The sequence below is a fragment of the Salvia hispanica genome, chromosome 6 (genome assembly GCF_029641045.1).
Source record: "Salvia hispanica isolate PSC_SH4W2 chromosome 6, Shi_PSC_v1, whole genome shotgun sequence".
Lineage (NCBI taxonomy): Eukaryota > Viridiplantae > Streptophyta > Magnoliopsida > Lamiales > Lamiaceae > Salvia > Salvia hispanica.
The window spans coordinates 11,062,982-11,081,218 of NC_142697.1; the positions used below are offsets into that span (position 1 = coordinate 11,062,982).

Here is an 18,237-nt window from a genome sequence, read left to right on the forward strand (position 1 = left end):
TTAGCTCCAAGAAATCTCTCTATTTTAGAGGGGGAAAACCCACATTATTTTTGAGAGGGAAAACCCACGTTCTTTTTTCTGAGGGAAATCTACTTATTTGAGTGGGAAAACGGAAAAGCCTTGTATGCCATGGGTTTCATATGCATACAAAATGTATTGTATATATATAAATGATATGATGTTTAATCAGCTTTAGAACTAAAAATGATAGTACTATTATTTGCTGCTTTTAATGTATGAAGATGGTGGGGGTTATTTTAACTATTGGTCAAAGTATGGAAGTGTGGTGAGAGTAACTATTAATATTATACTACCACATATTGCAATCCATGTTAACAATGATAATATTAATTGCTATTATTATTAGATTATATCAACCTTGTAATTGAAAAAATATATTAATTTTACAAAATGTTATTTATAATTAATGTTATAATTTGATTTTTCTAAAAGAGTGGGAGATGGTGGCGATGAATTAGAAATTGCATGTTTTTTTTTAAAAAAATTACTCTATTTTAAGATTTTACTGTATAATTTTTATAATAAAATATAAATTGAAACTAATTATCATACTGTGTTTAAATTTTTGTACACGCTACTATAGTTCCAAAAACAATAATTGGTAAAACTGATTTATGAAATTATATTAAAATACACTTCATATTTTTAATATAAATTGATAATATTAAAATATAATATAAAAATATATAGTATCACAACCGTAAGTTATTATTGACTTCAACTTTAATATCATATAACAGTAAAAGATTTTTTTAAAAAAATTAAAGTTTAATCATAAATCAGTTTAAAATAATTATTGAAAAAAATTAATAAAAGAATAACTCTGGAAAAGAAATGATTATAGAAGAGAAATTTAAAAAAAACAATGATTAAATAGAAAAGGTAATATTGTGAAGTTATTAGGGCATCGAATGAGATATTTAATTTATTAATATGTATGATATCCAAATTTACTAAGCATTTCCCCCTTAAAATTTAGTCATGCTAAATATACATAAGGAGATGGAAATATAAAAATAAAACGGTACCATATTTCTAGTTAAAAGTAAGAGATCTAAAATTTAAACGAATATAAATGTTTACTTATTTTTCACTATTAACTTTTTAATTATTTTTTATATTATGATGGGAAAACTAATAATATAATTTTTAACCAAAAAGTTTGTAATTTAGTTGGTAGTTTGTTTTATAGTGAATTTAACTCGATTGATATTAATTTAATTAAAAAACTGGGAGTTTCAATTTATCTTGATTTCAACTATACGATTGTTAATTTGAATTTGATCTTAAATCCAATTGAAGATTTAATATTTCTGACTCAATTTAACATTAAAACAAATGCCCAATATGGAAATATCTACTGCAATATTTATGGATTCTTATACAATAAATAATATCATCCTAAGATACTTAAGTTAATAAACCAAGATTGAAAATAATATCATCCTAGGATATACCTTGAGATTATGTTAATAAACCAAGAATACAAAATTTAGTGGACATAAATATGTAGTCTTTTATTAGACTACATCCATATTGATGGGACACATCACATCACATCATATTGATGAAATTACTTTTCTCAAGATTGGAAATTTGGCTAGTATCGATAATTGTTGCTAGAGAGAGTGGAAGAGGACAATATCATGACAACTATGAATTAATGCTACTGGTTTCAAATTTAAAATTTTTTTTAATCAAAATATATTTCCAAGATTTCAGTTTGTGGTTTCAATAAATAATTATTTTCATGTTCTTTTCTATGATTTAAGTTTATGATTTCAATAAATATAATTATTTTCATTTGTTTAATTTCTTTTTCAAGATTTATGTGTTTGTTTTATTGGATTAATTGGATTGCCATATACTACTACAATATATATATATGCACACACACACGTATATTGATATCATAATATGATAATATTATACACATAAAAAATCTGATCATATTGCATTACTTTTCATTTTTCAAGTCAAGGAAAAATTTTACTATAACAATTGTTTAATAGTGTATATCGATTTTATGGATAAGACTTCTTTTTTCTTGTTTTATAGTTATATATATACAAAAAATTTACCCATAAATGTATGACGTATAACTTATTTTGTTAGCATAATAAATTATGGTAGTAAATTTTATTATTTTTAACCGTGTATAAATGGGATTAATAAACGCAAAGAGTTCATTCAAATTAGAGCGCCGTTGTACTGTGATTGCCCCTTGATTTTCAATTCCGATTAAATTAAAAAAATTTGTCATTCCCAAGAGCTGTCATATAAACCCTAAATTAATATTTCATGTAATATTACTATTATAAAAATAAATATATAAAGGTGAGAAATAAAATGCAAATATATTGAGCCAATTGGTCATTATAGACTCTGCAATGTAAAATGGGAATAGGAAAATGCATTGGGAATAAATAAAACTTTTTGGAATATGCATCATTGATATACGTATGATATGCCATTAGGAATATGACATTAATTTTGTTGACTTTTTTATACACCATCTTTGATAGTATTTGTTGATGTCTATGGAAAAAATGTTTTGATAATACTGAAATATAATAATATTATATTATTTATATTTGTTTTGAAAACCATTCTTGGTGTATTTTTTAGACTATACGTATCTTTCAGACTATACATACAGTATATATCGTTGTTGGTATATTTTTTAGACTGTACGTACGGTAATATGTCTTTTATGTTCCTCTCGATGGACTCATGAACTGATTTACTAATTAAAATGTTATTCTTATTTATTTTCTTAAACATTAACTTGCATACCCAATTTTTTCATAACCGATTGGATTAGCTATTGATTTATGTTAGTATATTGCTTGATTATTCCACCATATGTTGCAGATTTATTTGTTCATTCAACTCTACTCCTAAGCACTTTTCTTCCCTTTTACTCCTACGTAGGAACACTGCAATTAAAGTATTCTTCATATTCTTACTTGTTCAAATTATAAGGAAGGTGAATGAATGAAAATGCATGATGGTACTTGTGTTTATCTTTTTTGTCACATCAATTTTCAATCTCTTTTTTTACACATGTCAACTTTATGTCTTTTTTCTATCTTTTTGTCATTTTATCACACACTTCAACTTTCTTTATGCAGTAATCAAGTACTACTATTGTCATACAATATTAAAGTATAATCATACTAATTTATCTTTAATATTAGTTTTTAAAATAAATATATGTTAATAATTCTTACAAAGGTTTGATTATTTAAATATTAAAAATAAATAGAGGGAACATCTTTTTTGGTACACAAACTTTGCCAAAGTATTATTTAGGTCCGTGAACTATAAAAATATCATTTGAGGTCCATCAACTATGGGTTAATATCATTTGAAGTACTTTTTTACTATTTTCAAGTTTTTTTGGACGAAAATACCCTCAATATCTTTAAGGGTATATATTTTTAATAAACTTATCATATACTCATATTTTTTTATAAATATCTTTACTATATATTTTTGATGAATTTTCTAAATATAATTTGACCTTCAATATTATCACTTAATTTTGTGACATGCAAGAAAATATCCTTATTCAATTTTTTATTATTAAAAAAAAGTTTTTTATTCAACCTTCAATATTATCACTTAATTTTGTGACATGCAAGAAAATATCCTTATTCAATTTTTTATTATTAAAGAAAAATTCTTTATTCAACTTTCAATATTATCACTTAATTTTGTGACATGCAAAAATATCCTTATTCAATTTTTTATTATTAAAGAAAAGTTCTTTATTCAACTTTCAATATTATCACTTAATTTTGTGACATGCAAGAAAATATCCTTATTCAATTTTTTATTATTAAAGAAAGTTCTTTATTCAACCCTCAATATTATCACTTAATTTTGTGACATGCAAGAAAATATCCTTATTTAATTTTTTATTATTAAGAAAGTTCTTTATTCAATTTTAAAATTCTTTAATATTAAAAATTGAAGAAGCAATTTTACTTGCATGTGATAAAATTAAGTGATAATATTGAAGGTCAAATTATATTTAGAAAATTCGTCAAAAATATATTGTAAAGATATTTATAAAAAATATGGGTATATGATAAGTTTATTAAGAATATATACCCTTTAAGGTATTGAGGGTATTTTCGTCCAGAAAAACTTGAAAATAGTAAAAAAGTACTTCAAATGATATTAACCCATAGTTGATGGACCTCAAATGATATTTTCAAAGTTCATGGACCTAAAATGATACTTTGGCAAAGTTTGTAGACCAAAAAAGATGTTCCCTCAAATAAATATAACTAATGGAAACCTGAATCTAAATGAATTTGTTATTTTTGGATTTATTTATGAACTGCCACTGATCTAGATCCTAGTTATTTTTCATATAGTACATTTTCACTTAATTTATAAAATTCGGAAAAATATTCACTATCCTTGATTCTAAAATTGAGAAATGTTTGTTATTGGAATGAATATTTATAGAGCAACTTCTAGTTGAGTTTTGGCTCTTAAAGTTCAAATTTTAAATTTTTAGCTTTGAAAAATGATCAAATTTTCCTCCCATTGCTTGGGAGGGAAAACCTGCTCTTTTTTTTAGGAGGAAAATTCCTCCCATTATTTTTGGGGGGAAAATTTGCTCCTTTTTATTGGGGAAAAACCTGTTCTTTTTTTAGGAGGGGAATCCTTGTTATATAAAAGTCACGCTCATTTTTTGGGGGGAAAACCTTGTTAGGTAGAGTTAGTTTTGTCTCTATATTTAAAAGTTGATATGTAGCAATAGTTATGAGGAATAAGTGAATGAAAAAGCATGATGGTACTTCAGTTTATCTTTTTTATCACATCAACTTTCAATATATTTTCTTGCACATGTCAACTTTATGTCTCTTTTTTATATATATGTCAATTTTTTGTCATTTTATTATAAACTTAAACTTTCTTTTAATTGTAATCAACTACTATTGTCATACTCCTAAAACAAAATAAATACTCCACATGATAACAGAACATGATACATTTATGATTAATTAATTAGCCTATCACAAGTCTAAAAACAAATACATATATTAGTATTTAATTAGCCTAGCCCACTAATTATATTCTACTACTAATTCAAACCTAATTTTCTCTCTCTGCAACACTACTATCTTCTTTCCCTTCTCTGTTTAATAAAATTTATTTTATTTCATATTTAATAAAAATTAACATTAACTTAAGAATTAAAATATATTTAAAATATTGCAATAATATAATATCACATATCATACAAAATAAATATCACAAATCGTACAAAATAAAATAAATATCAACTAAATAATTGATAAAACCTTCTATCTCCTAAAAAAAATTAAATTAATCCCATCCACTATTCCAACACTCCAAATCCACTCAAATCAAAATAATAATAATAAAATGTTGCAATATCTAATAAAGTGATTTGAATTTCATTAAATTTTAATTTTTGAAATATTACGATACAACATCGCTAAAAAAGTGACATGTTCTTAACTCATCTATTTAATATTTTAAATCTTTATAGTTAATATTTTATATTTCATATACAATTTTGCATAGCAAAAAATATATATTACATAATGTTGTTAAATTGTAAACTATGTTACTAAGTCGCTACTACAACCTAGCCCTATGGATTACTAAACCCATTGGAGATGAAATTAACTTTGATCACTTAGTGAACGCTATTTTATTGAGTCGGTACTATACCCTAACCTCATGGACTACTAAACCCTTGGAGTGTTGGATTTGCACTTCAACCCCGCCGCGATGCGCAGCTTACGATATTTATAGTAATCAAATAAGTACATAATCTTGTATTATTGATACCTCTGAACTTTAGAATCGATTCGTTATACACTCCATCCGTCTAATGAAATATTGTTCATATTTTCAATCCTAGGCCCAACACGATGCACTAATAAATATTTTATTAGTTGAATAAGTATATAATTAAGTATTGTTAATAACATTAACTTTTGATATCACTATGTAGTACTAAGATTGATTTTTATTCCACAAAAATAAACAATTAACATGATTATAATATTATTAGGAAGACGAATTTTAGTATTCTTATATAAAATTTAAATTGATTTATATTATTTAAAGCAAAGTTGTATTTTTTTTTCGTATTGCTATGTAACATTTGACTTCATTTATATTGTTTCACATTTGCTATAAGTTCACTGCATAGAGGGTTTGACTTTAACTTTGTTAAGACGTAATGAGAAAATTAAAGTCGCTGAAACTTGCACTATTTTCTAAAGTTTATTCATTTTGGGATTATGTTGTTAAAACATTTCATTATTCACCTTTTAATTATGTATAAAGAGAAAAACACAACAAAATTAGACAAAACATTATGAAATTAAATACTCAATTTAGATTTAATTAAATATGATAACCGAAGAGTTTATCTAATGTTATATTAAAGAAATTGATATTCAATTCATCTTTACATTCGAATAAAAAATCAATTTGAATTTATATCAATCAAATTCCTAATGATTAATCACATTAAAATATAATATTATATTAATTATATTATTTTATAAATTAATTTAATTTTCGATAAAAATGTTATGACATATAACAATTAATATTATTGTTATTGTCCTCTAATAAAGTACAATCTATATCATAGTATCACAATTAATATGTATAACAATTAATATCTTTTATGTAACACCCCTTACCCGGTAGATAAACCCACCGAATAAGTGATGTCACATTTCAGTATCGACAACCCGTGCTGATTTTTTTTTTTTGATTAAACCACAATTACAAACTATTTTATCTAAAAACACTTGCCTAGCGGAAGATAAAAAATTAAACTATTATACACAATGCCACGACTCTTAACCATGTTGACCACCAGTGACTTGCCAAGGATGCAAAGCTGCGCAACCACACTGACATACTATCAACTCTAACCTGCATCGGGGAAAAAGAGAGGGGTGAGATTTCCACAGCTCAGTAGATATATCCAAATTATGAAAATCAACTCTCTAATATAAACTATACCGAGACTTCTAAATTGTTTATCTTTTACTTATAATCGTTTGTTCGTAGCACTTCCCACTTTCGTTAATTTTGGTATTTATCTTCTACTGCACTTCACAACATATTTACTTCCCTTTTTAACCACCATTGTATGATCAGATATTTCATTTCATTACCTTTCCTCATTGTACTTTATGTCATTATCACTTTTCCCTTTTTTTATTTGTTTCATCATGCATTTCATCTCTTTTCATTTTATATCTTAGCAGTATGTTGTCATTTCTGTTTCATTTCTCGTCATTCAACCTCGTAGCATGTTTTATCTTTTATCATTTCATATCACGTCTTTACAGTACCCTACCTTTATTTCGTTTTACTCATCAAAATAAATTAATTTCTTGTATCACCTTCCACATATTGTCATTTCTTGAGGCATCATATATCATCAATCTTTTCTTGTATTACCACTTATCATTTCCTCATGTCTTCCAAATGATATCTCATATCATTACTACCACATCGCACCATAATTCTTTATATGCTTCCTTACAAAATACATATTTCCATATAATCTCTAAATTTATTCTATTTGCTAATTATTATGTATCCGTACTCATTCTTATTTTATAAGCATATAACTTCCCATAATCTGTCTTACGTCCTATTTTCATATCCAAAGTTATTCAGTCATTTATAACTTATATCACATTCTTATCCCCAAAACACGTAGACAAATCACCAACGTTATCACATTTCAAGTACATATAACGATCACCAAGATACTCATATATCAAAACACATATAATCATAAATAATATACAACATATATCATGAACAATTTCATATCCTTATGCATATGCTTTTCTTTTCCTTTTTATTATTCTGTGACGGATCAAGCCTGGTATCTGCCCGTAATTTCCAATATGCCAATATGATTTGACCCGTAGGTCCCACTATGATTTGACCCGAAGGTTCCAACATGTTCACTATGATTTCAGATCCAGGGCAAAACCGTTACAAATCCTCTTTAATCCAATGATTCAAATATTCCAGTACCATATGTCAAACCTATCCATATTAGATTCCCACCATATTAATCCAAATATTCACCACAATTCAACATATAACAATCAATTACATAATACATGTAAAATCAAAATTGTGATTTATACATACCACCACACATATGATCACCTTTCACAACATATTATTTATATCATCATCATATAATCATATTTATATTATTTCTTAATGGAACATTCATATCAGATTTATAAACATCATATAAATTCTTATAAATTCCATTATTTTCACATATTAACATGCATTATCATACATTTAGTTCACATAGTTCAAACCAGAGAATTAAAGTTCATAGTAAGGATATCCTACCTCGTAGGCTTATGAACATAAGCCTATTTCACCTTGATACTTCTCTACCTTCTAGGTTCACTCCTTTGTGTTCAAATAGCATTATAGGCTCCTTCGCCTTTATGCATATTATAAAAATCGTAACTATTAATAACTCATATTTACCCAAGATCATATTTTCATTATTAAATAAATTTGCTATATTAACTTAATACCCTCTTCTTCATTAACTTTCTAATATAACAACTGCACTGAACTGAGTCGTCATAAAATTTATATATTCATTCGGAAAGCTTTAGAGGCATGATAACCTACTGATTTTAAATACCCCAGGAAGTCTAGTTTACAAATCAACAAGATTCATTCAAAAATTCATAATGGTTCGAGAGATATCATCATTTTCCTACATACTACCAAAAATGGACAATTTCTGTCAACGTTTTCTAAATAATTCTTATAAATAGTGTATTTACTCTTTAATTCATCATAAAATTTCAAGAACACCTCGACACCATATAGTTAATATAAAAATTATTTATTCGATTTTACCTCTAGCTCAAGTGCCCGGAATAATTCGAATAAAACATACGAAAATAAGGCAGTTTACCCGAATTTCGACGGTTTGTAGCTGTGTTGTTATAACAATTTATACTTACAATAAATGAACTCCGAAATTCACAAATAAATTCATGGAACCTCTAGACTCATAATAGTTACTTTAAAAATTGATTAACCAAACTTTTCACAGTTCTAAACATTCAAAACAATTCGGAATATGGGGCTGAAAAACAGAGGATTAAATCTGACTCACACTTTTATATCGAATTATATTTCCATTCAGGTTTAATCCTCTCATAAGCCATACACTTCATCTAGCTTGAACATCTAACTTCTAAAACCACAAACCCTAAGGTATATTTTCAATTTTCATGTTAGAGTTCAACAGCTTCCAAATTAACAATCGAAACGTGCTTAACAACATCTATACACAACGTTTTAACCATTTATTCAAACATAAAATTAAACATACACGCAGCTCCTTAAATGTCAATTTCTTCCTCAATTCTAACTCAACATTTATCCAACTATAGACATTAAAAATGGTATAAGTGAAGAGGCCTTACTTGAATTATCGGAGAATTCGCGATCGGATTAACTAAACGACGAAGAATCGAGGGATAGGAGCAAGCATGAAGCTCACGGCTTCATCTTCTCCATGGGGATCGTTCTCCCTCTTCCAATGAGAGAGAAGATGAAATGTTGGCTTTTAAATGATGTCATGAAACTTCTAGAGAAGTTTAATATTTATCTAGTTCTTTTATTTATTTAATTTCCTTAAGTCAAAATCATTTTTTTTTCATATCATATTATTCCACATTTATGATTTATATATATACCATCTTGTAACAAATAAATTCTAGTTTATTAATAAATTAGAGTCGAACCATAATTTAATCGATTAAACGTTCAGTTTATCAAAAACATCACTTTGATTTCTAAAATCCCTTCATATAATTTTATTATCGTTTCAAACCTTACATTATAATTATTTTTAGATTCTAGATTTCATATAATTATTACTTGATGAACATCTCTAATTATTCCCGAAGAAACCATCAAAAATCTCTAATCAATGACTTTTCTCGATCACATAATAATTCTTTCTACAACTCAAATCTTAACTTATACAACATTTATAGCATTATTTATGACTAATTTAATCGTGCGATAATTTTATACACTTATTTCAATTTATTTCATTACTATTTCCACAAAGAACTGTCCAAAACCATAGTTTTGACGATTTTTGTACCGTAAAAATTATTTTCGGTCTAGGGTCATTTTTGGGATGGTACATTTTATATGTAGTAATCTTTGGTGGAAACTTTTTTGGAGTAATTTTGGAAACCTTTTATTAAGAATACTACGTCAGAACTCAGAAGTATAGATTTAAGAATATGTATACGATAAAAATCTGTCAAAAAAAGGTTAGAAGAGAAAATATAAAATAATCCATCAAAACAATTTTTAGATTGTGGAGTAATAGTGATTCCAACAGCTAGCCTTGAAATGTCAGATATTACATGTAATTTGCTACATATATAATCTTTTCAATATTCGTTTTTTTATATTATTTTTATTAAAGTAAATTTGACTAATTTGATAATCTATTCAGCTTTTGTGTTGTAGAGCAAAATGATTGTGATGCAGTGCTTAAAGTTTTACTAAATCAATCACCTGTAACGAATTTAAGTAGGTCTTCGACAAATTTCGCTGCAATTTTTAACTTTTAAATGCAAAAATATAAAAAGTAGTCACATCTTAATTAAATTCCAACTTTTGTCTATACCAAATTAGTCATTTTCAAATCTTGGGACAATTAAACATTTAAACATGAGATTATTCGTCATTTCCAAAATCTTGGAACATTTAAACATGAGATTATTCGTCATTTCCAAAATCTTGGAACAATTAAACATAAAATTATTTATTGTTCTTTTTTAAGAACATTATATAAAAAATCAACGAAAATAACTTAAATATACACACATATTTAATGAATTAACTGTGTATATATATATATATATATCATATTTACCTGTATAAAAGAAGATTAAATTGATACATTAGATTTTATAAAATTATGTGGTGAAGTATAAAATGAGTAAATATGTACTACTAAAGCATAACAAAGAAAAAAAGAGGAGCATAACAATAAAAGGAGTTTACCATCAAATCTCAATCTCAATGGCAAATTAAGATTTTTTTAATTGATGTGAAAATGATTGACGAATCAAATATATAGAAAATTATGGAGCTTGCCATATACTCCATATATGTGTGTGAATATATGGTAATACATACTCCCTCCGTCCCAGAGAAGTTGGCACACTTTCCTTTTTAGTTTGTCCCACAAAAGATGTCACATTTCCCTTTTTAGAAAAAGTTCTCTCTCACATGAATATAAAAATTATATTTTCTCTCTCCATTTAACACACAAAACAAAACCTCCTAAAATCCCGTGCCATTTTCAAAGTATGCCAACTTCTCTGGGACGGAGGGAGTACTATTATATATGGGTGTGTAAAAATTTCATAAAATATATTATAATTGGGGCAATCATGTACGCTTCAGTTAGAGGTGGGGCCCTTTCGTATTTCCACTTGGCAAAATAATGTTGGTGGGACACGTCATATCATATCATATTACCATGATGGTATCAATACGACAACTATGAATTAATGCTACGTGTTTCAAGTTTAAAATTTCTTTTAAACAAAATTCATTTTTCAAGATTTAAGTTTGTGATTTCAATAAATATAGTTATTTTCATGTCCTTTTCCAAGATTTAAGTTTAAGATTTCAATAAAGTTTTACTTTTTAAAATTGGAATAGTAATTCTAATAGCCTTGGAATGTCATATAATACGTGTAAAAAGGTTATTAAATCTGACCTTTTATTTTGCCTTCGTATAATTCTAAAATAGTACATCGTACTTCTATTATGGAAAATTCTTTTATAAGGTTATTAAATTTAACCTTTTATTTTGTCTTCATGTAATTCTAAAAGACTATACTATTATGGAAAATTCTTTTATGGAAAAAATTAAAATTATAAATAATCACTTTAAATGTATATTGTTATAAATATTTTCTTTATCTTTTTCAATTTTAAAGAAAGAAAAGCATAATAAAAAATGTAAGCTTTTAAAATATGACCTTTCTAGTTTAGAAAAATATTAAAAATAAAATAGTTTCATCACACAATGAAAATGTAATCCAGTAAAAAAGTTTAAAAATTTCAATGAACCTTTTAAATATATAGAAAGTATTACGAATAAAATAGTCAGCTAAATAAGTATCCTAATATTGGTGTGTCAAAGCTATTTTAAAGATAGCCTTCCTATTTAAATAATAGTACTACTACTCTTGCCTTCCTATTTAAATAATAGTATTACTCTAACTTTTTGGAAGAAAGTATATCACTATGAAAATAAAAAAAACGGAAGAATGGAAAGGGACTAATAAATGCAAAGAGCTAAATTCCTTTTGTGAATCTAACAAATTAAAATTTTGAATTAAATATTAGAAATATTAATAAGCCTCATCTTTTATGCTTGGGACTACTTGTGACCATGTGTCTTCTTCCAATGATATTACTAATCTGCAGTTAATTCTAATTAAAGAGCCGTTTGTGCATTAATTCGCTGTAATTGCCCCTTCGATTTTCAATTATGATTAATCATAAAATTTTGTCATTCCCAATATAAACCCTAATTTGTAAAAGAGCCCATTCATGAAAGGAGCGGCGACTTCCTCTGATTTCATTAGGGTTTCTAACCAACAACCTATATAAGTACACCTCTTACATCCTCTTCCAAAACATCACGCGCCTACTACTCTCAATCCTCCACAAAATTTTTATTTTTCAATCTTTTATTTTTTCTTCCAAAATATCACCCTCTGCCTCCTCAATCCTCTACAAAATCTTTATTTTCCAGAACAATGATCGGACCATAATCATTTGATGGAGGAGCCTATACACCACTGGTTATTTGCTTTCTCGGAAAGGTAAAAATATTGCTTTTCTAGAAAGATTATTGTGAGGGTTTTATCCTCTAATCAGTGATGGTTGCTGTAGTCATTTCTCTTGTGCAATTTTTGCATGGAAAAATATTTACTTTATGAAATGACCAATTTTCCTTATTGTCTTTTTATTTTGATTTCATATTGTCATACTCATAGATTATACATCACTTATTGCTTATTATCAATCCTTGTAATTTAATTTCATGAAATTTTTGAAGTACCAACAAATTAATGGTTTTTCTCCCAACTATTATTACTCAAAACTTCTTTTGGGAAACGCACGGATCTGCTTATGTATCATTACTTTTGAGAATTCTAAAGTATTCGATTATGTCATTTTATCTAAATTTATTTTTGTTGTATGCGTAGGACTGATATATTGTGTTCTGTGTTTGTTGTGGAGATATGGTAGCAGAGTTTGTGTGGTGAGTTTGGCCATATCTATTCACCAATTTATTTCACACGAGGTATGTTTGTCATCTATATTTTCTGCAACGTAACTTTTATTTTCTCGACTAATAAAATTTTACTTTGAATGTACCTTTGTCTACTCTCCATGTTTCGGGTGAAACTTTTTCTAAAGTACGTTTCATTTTTTATAAACCAAACGATGTATTTAAGATTTTAAGCGCAGTATGACGAAACCCTTAATTTTTAAAGTGGTCCATATTTTTTTGTTTTTACTTTCTTATAAATTTTTATCTAGATTTCTATTGCATACCAATTTTACTATTTATCCACGTAAGTGTAGTGAGATTTGCAATTTCTCTCTCTAATTGATGTCTTTGCTTTTAGACTTGAGTGATGTGATTGATTAGACACAACAGTCAGTTTTTATTATTAGAGTTTTTGTTATTTACTGCTGGGTAAAAATATTAAAGCATTCCTTAATTCCCCCACCGAAATACTTATGGATTTTTTTATCTTATTTCTGTAACTACACAATTAGAATAGTAATGGAGTTCATGTCATAATAAGATTTCTTCAGAGAAAGGTAATCTTTATTGATAAAATATCATTAAATTGAGATGTCTTTAAACGCGAAATTCTTTTTTTACATAAGATACGTCTCTTCTTCATCTACTCTTTAGTTTAAAGCCTTTTGTTTTGTGGATCTTCATTGTCTTTCTTCATCTTCTCTTCTCCTATCTTTCTGAGTTTGCTCTTCTTTTGCAGTTCTTGTTAGTAGCTTCAATGCACAGAAAATCCGTCTCTTCTTCATCTTCTCTTTTGTTTAATGCCTTTTCTTTCGTGGATCTTCATTGTCTTTCTTCATCTTTTCTTCTATCTTTCTGGGTTTGTTCTTGTTTTGCAGTTCTTGTTAGTAGCTGCAATGCACAGTAAATATATCTTAAAATTTACAAATTAATGTATTGCGGTAAAAATAATTAACCTGTAATGATGTTGCCTTCTTCCCATTCTTCATCTATTATTATTTATTTGCATTTCCTAAAATATGTCTACACCTTCTGTCTTTCTTTGATGTTTATTCATCAGGTTTTTGCATTCGGAAGTTGATATTGCAGAAAAAATTGACCATGTTATTCTCCTTGAGCAGCTGCTCTTTTTGATACAGACTATACCTTTAAATTTACCAGTTGGAACGTCCTGCTACTTGGATAATATGCGTTTAGAAAGAACAAAAAACTCTCAGAAGGTATTTAAAGGTATTAATATTTTGTTAATACAACCAAATAAAATGTACCTGTATTGTTGCTGCCTTCTTCTCATTTTGAATTTTCCCTTGTTTTTTCTTTGTGCAGTGTGAGAAGAAGATGCTAGAGGATTTCATCTATTCTGTATTGTGCTATGTATGTGTAATAGGTACAATAATATATAAATACATCAATAAAAGGAAATAACAAACTAAAAAACAATAAAAGGAAAGCTATGCTGCGTAAAGTATTACATCCCTGAATTATCTGCAAAATATAAATTGTTAACATAAACAGTGAGTTATTTGGATTAAAAGAAAATAAGAAGATTTAGAGAGATATGAAAGCAATAATTAAAGTGTAGAGAGATTCACATACCTGAATTATCTGCAAAATATAAGTTGTTAATATAAACAGTGAGTTATTTGGATTAAAAGAAAATAAGGAGATTTAGAGAGATATGAAAGCAATAATAAAAGTGTAGAGAGAGAAATAAGAACCTTCAGTAAGAGCATTGTTTGCAATGACAACTGGTATTTATAGATAAGTTTCTATTATCAAGATGGGAAAATCGCCCTTTTCTTTGGGGGGAAAACCCTCTCTTTTTTTGGGGGGGAAAACCCACCTTTTTTTTTTAGGGAAAAAGACTCGATTTCAAAGTGTAAAAAAATTAGATTAAAAATCAGTAAAATGGTTTTGACCATAGGATTTAATGCAAAAAGTGTGTGCTTTCAATTAAACTATTGGTTAATACATGGGAGTGTGTGTGGGCGGTTGGCATTACTAAATTTTCCCCCAAATCGCAAATTTGAATTTAGGGGGGAAATCCCTTTGATTTCCCCCCAAAATGAACTGAGCTTTTATTGATAGTATAGATTACTTCCTTCGCGCTATGATCATGTTCATTTGGTAGGATTTTGTATGAGAAAATAATCTTGATTTTTAAATATTTAAAATATATTGTACTTCCTCCGTTCCAGAGAAGTTGACATACTTTGAAAATGACACGGGATTTTAGGAGGTTTTGTTTTGTGTGTTAAATGGAGAGAGAAAATATAATTTTTATATTCATGTGAGAGAGAACTTTTTCCAAAAAGGGAAATATGACATCTTTTGTGGGACAAACTAAAAAGGAAAGTGTGCCAACTTCTCTGGGATGGAGGGAGTATGTTTTAATTTTGAATCAAGGAATTTTTAAAACAAACAAAGTAGTATAATGTTCTAGGATTATGATATCTACTCCCTCCGTCCCAGATAATTTGGAACAGTTTGACCCGGTACGGATTTTAAGAAATCTAATGGAAAGTGAGTTGAAAAGGTTGGTGGATGTGGGTCCTACTTTTAAAGTATTAGTTTTATAATAAAATGTGGGTAGGAATGAGTTAGCGGAATATGAGGTCCACTATTAAAAATCGTAAAAGTGAAATGAGATAAATTATGTGGGACGGCTCGAAATGGAATACTGGGTCAAATTATCAGGGACGAAGGGAGTAGCTTAATCTGCTGCCGCAAATAAATGATTTCTATTTTCTAGCTTTTTCTAGATATTTATTTTTTCTATTTTAGAAATTTTACATATTTAAGTATTTAATGGAGTACTCATCCTTCCCAGTTAATATGTCCACATTCATCCTTCCCACTTAATATGTCCACATTCTTGAGTGACATGAGATTTTAAGACGAGTTGCAAGGTTGAGTAAATAGGGAGAAAAATATAGCTGAATATTTTTAATAAGGAGAGAGGATACAAATTTATTTCATATATAGAAAGTGGGCATCTTGTGATAAACTAAAAAAAGAAAGACGAGCATCTTAAATGGGACGATGGATTATTATTATTATTATTATTATAATTTTTTTTTAATTAATTTCATTTTGTAATATAATTTAAAATACTAAATCATACTATAATTATAGTTATAATTATATCTTATTATAATTATTATATTAAATAAGTACATTCGTCCCATAAAAATAGAGACATTTGAGATGTCACGGGAATTAATGCATAATTGATAAAGTAAGAAAAAGGATGATAAGAGTAGTTAAAATAATGTTAGTGGATAGTGAGACTCATATTATATGAGTTTGAAGGTCAAATTATATTTAGAAAATTCGTCAAAAATATATTGTAAAGATATTTATAAAAAATATGGGTATATGATAAGTTTATTAAGAATATATACCCTCTAAGGTATTGAGGGTATTTTCGTCCAGAAAAACTTGAAAATAGTAAAAAAGTACTTCAAATGATATTAACCCATAGTTGATGGACCTCAAATGATATTTTCAAAGTTCATGGACCTAAAATGATACTTTGGCAAAGTTTGTAGACCAAAAAAGATGTTCCCTCAAATAAATATAACTAATGGAAACCTGAATCTAAATGAATTTGTTATTTTTGGATTTATTTATGAACTGCCACTGATCTAGATCCTAGTTATTTTTCATATAGTACATTTTCACTTAATTTATAAAATTCGGAAAAATATTCACTATCCTTGATTCTAAAATTGAGAAATGTTTGTTATTGGAATGAATATTTATAGAGCAACTTCTAGTTGAGTTTTGGCTCTTAAAGTTCAAATTTTAAATTTTTAGCTTTGAAAAATGATCAAATTTTCCTCCCATTGCTTGGGAGGGAAAACCTGCTCTTTTTTTTAGGAGGAAAATTCCTCCCATTATTTTGGGGGGGAAAATTTGCTCCTTTTTATTGGGGAAAAACCTGTTCTTTTTTTAGGAGGGGAATCCTTGTTATATAAAAGTCACGCTCATTTTTTGGGGGGAAAACCTTGTTAGGTAGAGTTAGTTTTGTCTCTATATTTAAAAGTTGATATGTAGCAATAGTTATGAGGAATAAGTGAATGAAAAAGCATGATGGTACTTCAGTTTATCTTTTTTATCACATCAACTTTCAATATATTTTCTTGCACATGTCAACTTTATGTCTCTTTTTTATATATATGTCAATTTTTTGTCATTTTATTATAAACTTAAACTTTCTTTTAATTGTAATCAACTACTATTGTCATACTCCTAAAACAAAATAAATACTCCACATGATAACAGAACATGATACATTTATGATTAATTAATTAGCCTATCACAAGTCTAAAAACAAATACATATATTAGTATTTAATTAGCCTAGCCCACTAATTATATTCTACTACTAATTCAAACCTAATTTTCTCTCTCTGCAACACTACTATCTTCTTTCCCTTCTCTGTTTAATAAAATTTATTTTATTTCATATTTAATAAAAATTAACATTAACTTAAGAATTAAAATATATTTAAAATATTGCAATAATATAATATCACATATCATACAAAATAAATATCACAAATCGTACAAAATAAAATAAATATCAACTAAATAATTGATAAAACCTTCTATCTCCTAAAAAAAATTAAATTAATCCCATCCACTATTCCAACACTCCAAATCCACTCAAATCAAAATAATAATAATAAAATGTTGCAATATCTAATAAAGTGATTTGAATTTCATTAAATTTTAATTTTTGAAATATTACGATACAACATCGCTAAAAAAGTCACATGTTCTTAACTCATCTATTTA

At 27.0% G+C, this 18,237-nt stretch overlaps 2 long non-coding RNA genes across 3 annotated transcripts; one reads left to right on the forward strand and one right to left on the reverse strand.

The window, feature by feature from the left end:
* Positions 1-6,676: 6,676 nt before the first annotated feature.
* LOC125204052 (uncharacterized) lies at positions 6,677-9,674 on the reverse strand. The gene is made up of 3 exons (XR_007173479.2): positions 9,534-9,674; positions 8,431-8,527; positions 6,677-6,969 (listed from the first exon to the last, which is right to left on the reverse strand). It is a non-coding gene; the product is annotated as an uncharacterized LOC125204052 (long non-coding RNA).
* A 3,097-nt stretch (positions 9,675-12,771) lies between these two features.
* LOC148923219 (uncharacterized) lies at positions 12,772-15,107 on the forward strand. Of its 2 annotated transcripts, none has more exons than XR_016132288.1 (4): positions 12,772-12,980; positions 13,368-13,465; positions 14,575-14,665; positions 14,762-15,106. It is a non-coding gene; the product is annotated as an uncharacterized LOC148923219 (long non-coding RNA). The 2 variants fall into 2 exon arrangements; XR_016132289.1 differs by having other exon boundaries at positions 12,776-12,980; positions 13,402-13,465; positions 14,762-15,107.
* Positions 15,108-18,237: the final 3,130 nt, after the last annotated feature.